The following is an 11,642-nucleotide window of genomic DNA, read 5'->3' as shown; positions in this document are numbered from 1 at the left end:
TTGAACTTCAGGGCTAACATAGTATTACAATAATTACATGTCTGTTAATATATCTTCTTAAATAATATTGACGATATATAGTTTATTAATCTATTATCATCTTACTAAAGGGAAAAAATCATTACACATGGCAGGGATGCAGGCATATAGTTGCGAAGACTAGCTAACTGTAATTAGATCCAGCTGAGCATACTGTACATTACTTATTTTTTTTGTGAATAAAAGTATCAACACAACTAAGGGTGTGTAAAAAGTGGTCTTTAAAATCAGCTTAACCGAATTGGTTAGAACCGATTTATATGTCTATGTTGTCATGCGAACATCACAATGAAATTAGAAAACCAAGCCACATGTATGTTCTCAACGGTGGAGCTGGTGGTTCTCTACTGCCGTATCGCAACGGCGACATGGTGTGTAGTCAGGAGCGAGGCCTCAAGAGAGGTGTTACAGGCTGCTCTTGACTACGCATGCGGCACAAGAGCCGATTGCGGGTCGTTGCAGCTGTTTGGATTGTGTTTTCTTCCCAACACAATTTACGCACATGCCTCATATGCCTTTAATAGATATTACATGCGTTGATCAATGGCTCCTAGATCATGTGACTATGCTGGCACTGCTACCATTACCAAAACTAATCCAGGTTAGTTTACTAATTTTATAATTACAACTTTAAAGATGAGATTGTAAACTGATTAAAAGAATGTACGTGAACATGTATTTGCTTTCTGGTTTACCATGTTTCACCATCATCAGATGTTTTATATTCGTGATTTGGTTGCTTCGTAAAGAAACAAAATTATGCTTTACTAACACTTTTACTACTAAAAGTTAACTAAATATAGTAGAATACCAACAATTAATTTAATAATTTACTTTGGTAGGTCCATGTGTTGGTTTCATTTGCTGCTACTCTATGGAAATGAGTCTACTCCTCACTAAAGCACTAAAAAAAGGCTTCACGCGTTAAATAATTATAGAAACTATACAGTAGTGGTAACAACTCCTTTTACTTTATTGGGTAATTTTTCCATAGATTATGACTAATTTGGTGTAACTTTGGCATGCGTAGAGGTGGAGGTAAGAGTAACATTCACCATTAGAAAAATCAAAACGCATTTAATATTGACTTTTCTAACACAATAAATATTTAATATGTCTTGGATGATAAGTGATAAGGTATTGTTTTACATTTTTACTAATTTTAGTTATATGTTTTTTTCTATTACTTGAAGAATTGTTGTTTCTATGCGAAATTCTTAAATAATCTATTACGGCTTCATGGGTGGGACTTTAAGACAGAAGAGGAGCGGAGAACATACAATGAGCATAAGGAAGCAATGCCGAAGGCTGCAAGTGAGTAGTACCGGCCGCAACGCGGCGGGTGCTATTTCTAGTTTTATATAATCCTTAATATATGATATATAACCTATATATTGATTTCAGACAAAGTAACCAGCACTTTGGACGCTTTGGACTTAACTAAAATAAGGAATACAACGGAATAATCTAATAAAAACAAGTTATTAAAAAGACTTTATGATAGGTTATTTTATAAGCTATGGACCATTTTCAGTGTTTTTTTAATTTTCTTTTTTTTTTATTTTTTGAATTTCCATCAATCCACATATGAGTCAGATTTCGAGTTACAATTCCATCATGGAACTTAATATTTAAAGTCACATTTAATAGTTGCTCCTTTTCATATATGTTAACTGCTTGTGAACAAAGTGTAAGTGTAGGTCCCTTTCCGGTGGATGACGAACCTAAACCTTGTTATACAAACCTACTAGCGAGTGCGGAATCCAAGCTAGCAAGCAAACCGAGTTAGTAGCAAGTAGAGAAACAAACACACAAGTTCACCGATTAACACAACTTGTATTAATGCAATGAGGGTTCGGTTACAAGCTCAATGTTTACAGAAATGTTCTATAAACTCTCAAAGTGTGTGTGTGAGTTCCGGACAGAATGCTCTCAAAGCTCTCTATCTCTCGGATGTGCAAAATGACAGAACTAACTCTCACACATACACTGCATGGGTATATATATATACCCAGCCTATGATGCCAGATCGAAGGATCCGATAGATGGTCCGAAGGATCATCTATCGAGGATAAGTTGTTCGAATCATCAGCATTGACCTCGAAGGATCATCCTTCGAGGTCTAACAGTCGAACTATATCTTTCGTGCACCTCGAAGGATCAACAGAATCCTTCGAGAAGCTATCCTTCGATCAGAACATCTTTCAATATACAAACTGTTGTCCAAGTCAAACCGGAGGATGGTTGACTTGGTCAACTTACAACACAAATCAGGACATCGTTTACATCGTGACCGAATACAGACAAAGTACAGACACAAGTGCACCAACAAACTCCCCCTTGGCTGTAGCTTTGTCTTTATCTTCTATAGTTGTAGACTCGTCTCGAACTTCGACGGTCTTTGGTCTTCGAGTTCCAAAACTCTGATGTCCTTTCAAGTCTTCAATGTCGGAGGATCTTCAAAGTCTTCACGTCTTGAAAGAAGAGAGTGTATCAACAAACTACTCGTATCATGTAGGAAGTGTGTTGACAAACTCCCCCTTAACATAAGCTCCCCCTTGAGTTATGCTCGTGAAAAGACTTTATCTTTATGAAGTGAGATCCTTGTGGTGTTGATGATGGCCAGCGGCAACTCGATCATCTTCATCTTTTGAGCGCCTTCTCGTCGTGTCTTCATTCCAAAGCTTGTCATCGACCATGTTCTCCTAGCCTTTAGAATCTGCACATGCAAGAAATCTAAACGCGTAATGAGAACAACTGCTTGGAATATAGTATAAACAAATGACACACGAATGACCATGTCATAATCAACCACCGTCCGACAGTTTGAAAGTTTAATAAATTTATCAATTTTAGTTTTTAACTTTCAAACATGCAAATTTTTGACCGTTTATGAAGATTTAGTCAATTCGGTTTTCAGTCAGGTTTCAGGTAACGAAGACTTGAGCTCCAACATCGTACGATCGAAAATAAAGCAGAAATAAAATCTTTTTGGCTTTTATAAAATTTATATTAAAACACACCTAAACTCTTTTTGGTATTTTTGAAATTAAAAGACAACAATTTAAAATCCTTTGAGTGTTATCAAACGACATCACCGCTAATGTCGTGCTGATATGCACCAAACGACGAAACTGTCTTAAAAGAAAACAATAAAAGTTAAGCAGTAAATAAATAAATATATACAAACAATCTTTTTGCGAGTTTCGAGGGTAAGAGAATCATATCAGTGTACGGTCATGCCAAAACACTCTTGTTGTTCAGTTAGTTAACATTAAGATAAGCATCCTATAACAATTATCGGTATTGTTGTCCACTTAAGCTCAACTTATCAGATGTAATCATGGCGAGGGGATACGTTAAGGTATGATTTATACTTACCGACCGGTGTTCATCCACATCATGACACATTCCCGTATCAAGGTATGCACGAGAGTTCATCTTACCGGTGAGTATACCGATTATCATCTGTTTGACCGTATATGATGTGAGATTCTCACTTATTTTGTTTTGAAAACAAGCCCTATGTGATATAATCACTTATTGATGAGGAACTTGATTTTCATATGCATGAGGGCACAGGTGCAAGTCCGTGAACAGGTCAGTACTTCCGTACAGCAGAGAGACGAACTTGACACCCGGATAAATGTGATATTTTATCACTTATTTGATATGGACATGTGATTGTTTATCACTTATTGAGGTCGAATGCAGTATGCAATATGTACACGTATGTATAGTATCATGGAAGATCTAGACTTACGTCCCCGTTATTTTTCGGTAAAAGATACAACCATGATACCCAGATGATAAGCAGCATAAAGACCGAATATCTCAGAACCTCGGCAATCTATCAAACGAAATTTCGGTACTAAGACCATATGCCAATGAATGGTTCCCACCTGGTCTTCAGTCGATTAAGATTTATATCACCCTGCACACTTTAAAATGATTGTGAGCCTACCGATACATCTTATATAGAGCTGCTTATCGTTTTGCATTTAAGGTTTAAAGAGGTTAGGATAGACCACTGATGTACTATCATTTTCTCTTTTGCTCGCCAGGAAACTCATTTTTGATTTTCTATTGTTTTTGTGTTTTTGAATTTTTCGATGTTTTTGGATTTTCTGATTTTTTGATTTACTCCCCCTAAAATTCAATAAACTAAGATAAATTTAAAAACACACAAAGATATTTACAAAAATGATTTTCCGATGTTGGTTTTACTCTTGCTTGACCTTAATGCCGTTTACCAATAATAAGAAATCAAATCTAGATTTGTCAAAAGCTTTGGTAAATAAGTCGGCACGTTGGTCATCGGTGTGGACCTTAACAACATCGATTAGCCTTTTCTCAAAGCAATCACGTATGAAGTGATATTTGATTTCGATGTGTTTGGTCTTTGAATGCTGGACAGGATTTTTAGTGATATCTAAAGCAGCAGAATTATCAACGTAAATAGGAGTAGTTAGGAATTCAAAACCGTAGTCCCGCATTTGTTGTTGGATCCAAAGAACTTGAGAGCAACAACTTGAGGCAGCAATGTATTCAGCTTCGCATGTTGATGTAGCGACACACGTCTGCTTCTTGCACTGCCATGTGACTAGGCGATTCCCTAAAAACTGACATCCAGCCGTTGTGGATTTACCGTCGATTTTGCATCCGCCAAAATCAGAATCACTGAAAGCTACCAATTCAAAGTTATTATCCCTAGGGTACCACAGGCCGGTGTCAGGGTACGCCTTCAAATAACGAAAAATCCTTTTAACAGCAGCAAGATGTGAGGCCTTCGGGTTAACTTGATATCTGGCAAGCAGGCATGTTGGGTACATTATGTCTGGCCTTGATGCTGTGAGGTACATAAGAGATCCGATCATAGCGCGATAGTTTGAAGGACTAACAGCTTCTCCCTTCAAATCTGGAGTAATTCCGTGATTAGTTGGCAATGGGGTACCAATGGGCGTTGCATCAGACATCTGGAACCGGCTCAAGATGTCACCAACATATTTAGTCTGATGGATGAATATCCCAGACTCTGTTTGTTGTACTTGTAGGCCCAAGAAGAAGGTCATTTCCCCCATAGCACTCATCTCGAATTTATCCTGCATGATGCGCTCGAATTCCCTACACAAGTCATCATTAGTAGAACCAAAGATAATATCATCAACATATACCTGTACCAGAAGAAGATCTCCATCTTGTTCTTTGAGGAAGAGAGTACAGTCGATAAGACCTCTTCGAAAACCGTTCTCCAGCAGATAGTGAGATAAGGTTGCATACCAAGCTCGCGGTGCTTGATGAAGACCATAAAGAGCTTTGTTGAGCAACCAAACCCGATCGGGGTGGATAGGATCTTCAAAGCCTGGAGGCTGTTCGACGTACACCTCTTCTTCAACCACACCATGTAAAAATGCACTTTTCACGTCCATCTGATAAACCTTGAATCCTTTGAAGGACGCATAGGCTAGAAAGATTCGAATTGCTTCGAGACGTGCAACAGGTGCATAGACTTCGTTGTAGTCGATCCCTTCAATCTGACGAAAACCCTGAACGACTAAACGTGCTTTGTTTCGGATAACAACTCCGCGGTCATCCTTTTTGCATTTGAAAACCCAACGGGTACCAATCTTCTTGTATCCAGCAGGTTTCTCTACGAGTTTCCAGACACCCAGCTTCTGGAATTGTTGCAGTTCTTCCTGCATTGCTTCAACCCAAGCGCTATCTTTCAAGGCTTCTTTCCACGTTCTTGGTTCTTCTTGTGAGACATAACACGCGAAAGACCAATCGTTTTGTTGCCCGGATTCTCGAATAGCTGCATACAAGCCTGCATTGGTGTTGTTTCGCAACATGTTTCTTGTTTGTACGCCACTTTGCACATTTCCAATGATGTTTTGTTGAGGATGGGTATTATGAATCCTTGTTTCTGGATTATCTGGAACTGGAACATTTATACCCAGGTTGTTAAGATTAAGATCAACAACCAATTCAAGACCCGGAATTGACGAAGAGGATGATGCAGTAGTCTCAGCTGTTCTATGTGTATCTACTGGAGGAGTACCCTCTGAAGTACCATGAACTGCTGTTGTAGGAGCTTCTTGATCTGCATCTAGAAATTCATCATCCTCTGAAGATTCGTTCAATTCGTTTGCATCATGAAAATCCTCATTGTTGAGAGTATTATTGTTCACCGAAGAAGATGGTTCTTGATTAACAAGAATTGGACGAACCACCGGTGAAACTGTTGCATTGTCACTCTCGAAAAACATCCTAGCCGCAGCATTTTCTTCAACGGCTTCAACATTGATCGAATTGAAGAAGTCATCGTACTCAAACATCCAAGGTTGACCCGGATTTTTGACTGGCAAGGTGTGCCTTTGTACTCTGACCTCAGACCATTCCTCGACCCTTTTAGTCTCTAGATTCCAGACTCGTAAGTTAGGGGTGGCATACCCAAGAAAGTATCCATCAATTGCTCTTGCCCCAAACTTTCCATTAGGATCGATGATTGTGCATGGAGCTCCAAACGGTTCTAGATAAGACAAATCTGGTTTCCGTTTTTGAAGAAGCTCAAAGCAGGTCTTGTTGTGTCTTTTGACTGTAAGGACTCTGTTCAATGTGTAACATGCAGAGGCCACAGCTTCAGTCCAGAATGGAATGGGCAACTGTGACTCTACCAACATTGTCCTAGCAGTCTCGATCAATGTGCGGTTCTTACGTTCAGCGACACCATTCTGTTGAGGAGTATAAGCTGCACTAAACTCATGAAGAATACCCTTTGAAGTGCAGAACTCCGCCATGGAATGATTCTTAAATTCAGTACCATTGTCGCTACGTATCCGCCTAACCTTCAACTTATACAAATTCTCAATCTGAATGATCAAGTTTTTGATAATGCCAAAGGTTTCACTCTTGTGTGCCATGAACGCAACCCAAGAAAATCTTGAATAATCATCAGTAACCACGAGGCAGTATTGATCACCTCGAATACTCTTGTGCTTGACAGGACCGAATAAATCCATGTGCAAGCGTTCAAGAGGAACTGCCACCGTGTTGATCTTCTTTGTAGGGTGCTTCTTCTTTGTTTGCTTTCCTTTCTGGCACGAAACACAGATGTCTTGAAGATGGAAATTTTTGAGGGGAACACCATTCACCAATTCATTTGAAACCAAATGATTCATTTTGCGTAAGTGAATGTGACCCATTCGTCTGTGCCAAGAGATAGTGTCTTTTTCTGTGGCTTTGGAAACGAAACAAGTTGCTTGTGCAGACGTAGTAATAGCCTGGCTCATGTCAAGGACGTACAAATCATTTATCCTTGGAGCCGACAAGAGAATCCATTCTTTTGGAATTTTGAAGCCGGGTTTCAGCACATAACATCCATTAGCATCAAAGTGTACTGAAAATTTCTTGTCACAAATTTGAGAAACACTGAGAAGATTGTGATCAAGTTGTTGCACAAAATTGATCTTGTCAAAGCTGACAATCCCGTTAGATATCATTCCTTCTCCCGTTATGTATCCACCTTTATCTCCAGCAAAAGCAACATAACCTCCTCTAATAGATTTAACGTCGTAGAGAAGCTTCATGTCGCCTGTCATGTGCCTGGATGCCCCACTATCAACAATCCAATGACTACTGATAGTTCCTCCTGAAGCACCCTGCACATGAACTCAAATTATTAGTTGGAGATGGGGACCCAAGCCATTGTGGTCTTGGGTCTTCCATTTTCATCAATGACAATAACTTCTTGTCTTTGATGGTTGGTGAATTGTGATGGTCCCCCTGATTCAACAACCGTTTTTGGTTTCCAAGTCTGTTTGGTTTCACCAGTGTTTTTCTTTAAAAGTTTAACTTCTTGATGATTTGAAGTTTTAGAATTGTCTGGTTTTACAACAACAGATTGTTTTTGAACCACATCGGTTTTAATCGCTTTTTCAATCTTTTTGACCTGTTGGCGTTTCTGTTTCTTTTCCCTTTCTTTTACAAGGCGGGGATCTTGTTTTGTGGAAACAGTTGGCTTACGGTCAGTCTTACCACAGGGATCATCAACCTTTCCTTTCTGCTTATGAAGATATGGGCAATTTCTAATAATATGCCCAATGGTTCCACACTCAAAACATGATCTTCGTTCAACAAACCCCGAAGTATCATGTGATCGCTTAGCCGATGATGTTGAACTTTGTGAACCCGAGGTACTAGGTTTTGAACTGCTTGGTTCATTTCTTTTCTCGACAATAGCTTTCTTGACAAAATCTAAGTTAGATTGATTTTCAAACTTTTCAATTTTGTCCGTTCCCGTCGATTTCACAAAGTTAACCTTTTTCTTCTTCTTTTGGTTCGGCTTCTTGTTAGCTTGAGCCGGTGTTTTACCTTTGGGTTTGGTGTGATTTTGCTGTGTTGGCACTGTTGGTAATTTCTTGTTGCCAAATTGCTTTCGAACTTCAGCCTTTGGGATTGGAGGACACTGTGTGACTATAACTTTAGGTCCTGCCTTTCCCAAGAACTTACTCGTCGAATTCTCAAAGACTTTGCAGATTAAGGATTGATTAACATTCTTAATGGGAAAATCTTTGTCTGAGTAAATTTTATCATCACCAACTAGAGTGTACAGCAAATTCACACTCTCCGACTCCTTCTCAGACGAGGACTCAGTTGCAACAGTCTTAGCGGGTTTGACAGGGGGATCACATAGAATGTGATTCTCAAGAGGTATGTCCTCATTTTTGACTACCGCATCAGACTTTGCTGGGACAGTATCATCAGATTCATCATCAGACGAATCAGCATCCTCAATCACAACTGGAGGATCTTGATTCTGTTCAGCACTCACAAATGCATCTGCTGACACATCTGAATCTGAGGATACTTCCTTTTGGTATCCGAGTCCTGCAGCGAACTCCTTAACATCTAGAGGCACAGAAGGTTCAAAGAAAACCCTGTCCTCTTCATCAGGCATGGCATCATAATTATGTCTCACTGGTGGTGGACACTTCTTGTACCCTATGCATGTGACATCTCTCTTTTCCTTCTGAACATCAATGATGTGATCTAACACATAGCTAGAACTCAAATAACTGTCTAGCTTGAGTTGGATCGCATCACCTTCAGTTTTCACACAAGCCATCTCTTTTTGCATACTCTCAAGGCGAGATATATACAAATTAATATCAGTTTGTTTTCTTGAAACCATTTTAGTCAGTTCAGTTTTATCCTTCTTTAATGTTTCAATTACTGACTTAAATTCTTTTTCATGGTTTTCATAAAACATGTTGGCTTCTGTGCATTTAGAGAGGTCCACAGTCAACTTCTGATTGTGGATGAATGTCACATCATATTTCTCTTGCAAAGCCTCATGCTTGCTTTGCAAGTCACACCAATCAGCACTCAAGGAACTATGTTTGTCTTGCAAGTCAAACAAACTAGCTTGTAAAGCATCATGTTTGGCTTGCAACTCAGACATGTTTCCTTCCAAATCAGCACACCTAGCATGCAGTCTATCACATTCATCACAGTTAATAGCAGTGGGTTCATCGACACATACCTGACTTGATGAACCGTCGACATTAGCCATAAAGGCTGAATGGAGAGAAGACGAAGAGTAAGCAGCCTGATCCACCAGAATAGATCTTCTTTGAGTTTCTGCTACAACTTCCCCCAAGAGTTCATCAATGTCAATATCATCCGAAACATTAGATGTCTCACCCACATGATCATCACCAGAGTTGGATGATTCTTCATCAACACTCCTGCTGTATCCAGAGGAGTCTTCATCTTCAGACGATTCATCACCACTGGCAGAAGATTCTCCACCACTGGTGTGAACTAGCTCCTTCACAATTTGAGCAAAACATGCTGTTCCATCAGGAGCATCACCACCCAACTGGATTGACCAGTCACAACCTTCATCCACCTGAACTGCAAGTGCTCGGTTGGTTTGGTTGTTGACAGGCACCAATGTACGATCATTGTTTCTGTTCTGCTGGTTGCCTTGGTTTCTGAAGGGGTTTTGATTCCCGTGCTGGGCTGGCTTTGTGCACTCCCTTTTGAAGTGACCCCGTTCACCACAGTTGAAGCACTTTACAGCTTGCTTATCGAACCCATACTTGGTGTCTCGCTTACTTTCCAAGCTGGTTCTGCCAGTACTTTCCATCCAATCCTTTGCTCTTCTCACAGCACTCGCAAAGGCCCACTTGATGTCCATCAAGTCCATCTCTTCCTTATCAATCTGCCTGTAATCTTCTTGTGTCAGATTAATGTTTCCAATCTGACCTTCTATCAACCCACAGTACGCGCTCACTACAGTGTTAAGCAGCTCCATGTGTTCCTTAGCTACTTCTACACTGATTTTAGAGAAGCTTGACGTGTCGAGCTGTACTGTACTTGACTTTGATTGTTGACCTGCAGCAGATGATGTTCCTCCATAACACGCATATTGAGGTTGTTGAGCAGGAGGAGGAGGAGGTGGTTGTATTGGATTTCCATACAGATCTGTGGTTGGAGGTGGCTTTACAGGAACTTGCACTGGATTGCCATACATATCCGTGCTTGTGACAAACGCCGTTTGAAGTGGAGCATGTGAACCGGCTTTTGCAGATGAAGAAGTGGAGGTGCCATAATACATCTCTGGATTCTGTGGCACTGCAACTCTCTTTGCCTTCAACGTTTCTTCCTGATCCTTGTTCTCCAGAAGCTGCACGAAATCGTTGATATTTGTAGTTTTCAACGTTCCGTTGTACTTCAAGATTTCCAGGAAGTTATTCCATTGAGGAGGCAATGCATCGGCAAACTTCTTTACCACCTCTGTTGGAGTCGTTGTGACTTCAAAGTTGGTCAGCTCAGTAAGTAGGTGATAGAAACGGCTTGTCATATCTCCCAAGGACTCCTTATCCATACATGTGAAGCCATCGAATTCTTTCTTCAGTAGATCTCGTCGTAGTTGACGTGTGGCTTCATTACCTACTCCTCTTGTCTTCAATGCATCCCACAGCTTCTTCGTAGTCTTGAAACTGACGAACTGATGATAAATATCCTTGCTCAGTGCTTGAGTGAGAATAGCGTATGCTTTCTTTTCTAAGTCATACGTCTTCTTTTGATCATCAGGAAGATCGGCAAATGTAGCTGTCGAAGAAGCAGCAACCTCGATAGATTGATCGAATTCCGTAGTGAACCGCAACCACAACTCTGTATTTTGACCAAGAATGTATGTATGGAAACGATCAACCCATCCCGGATATTCATTAAGATGCATCAACTTTGGAGGCCTGTTCAAACTTCCGGTTTCACTTTCGCTTAGTAGAATACTTTGAATACTCGGAGTTTGATTTGAAACAAACGCCCATTGACCAGCTGGAGTGGCATTTGTTTGTGAGGATGTAGATACCGGAGATTCGGCCCATGATGGAGATTGACTGGTATTCATGTATTTTCCACTGTCTGGAGCCGGATTTCCCCACCAACTCGGATTCATCTTTGACAAGAAAAATAAATTCTATGTCCAAGTCACAAAAGATGATGAGCACCCGAAAGATCACACACAGTCGAAGGATCCTGGTCGAAGGATCTGAAATCACAGAAACTTGTTAACAATAAAATGACCACAATCG

Source organism: Helianthus annuus, chromosome 2 (assembly GCF_002127325.2).
Source record: "Helianthus annuus cultivar XRQ/B chromosome 2, HanXRQr2.0-SUNRISE, whole genome shotgun sequence".
NCBI lineage: Eukaryota > Viridiplantae > Streptophyta > Magnoliopsida > Asterales > Asteraceae > Helianthus > Helianthus annuus.
The sequence above is the reverse complement of the archived record's forward strand: the minus strand, read 5'-3'. Positions refer to the sequence as shown.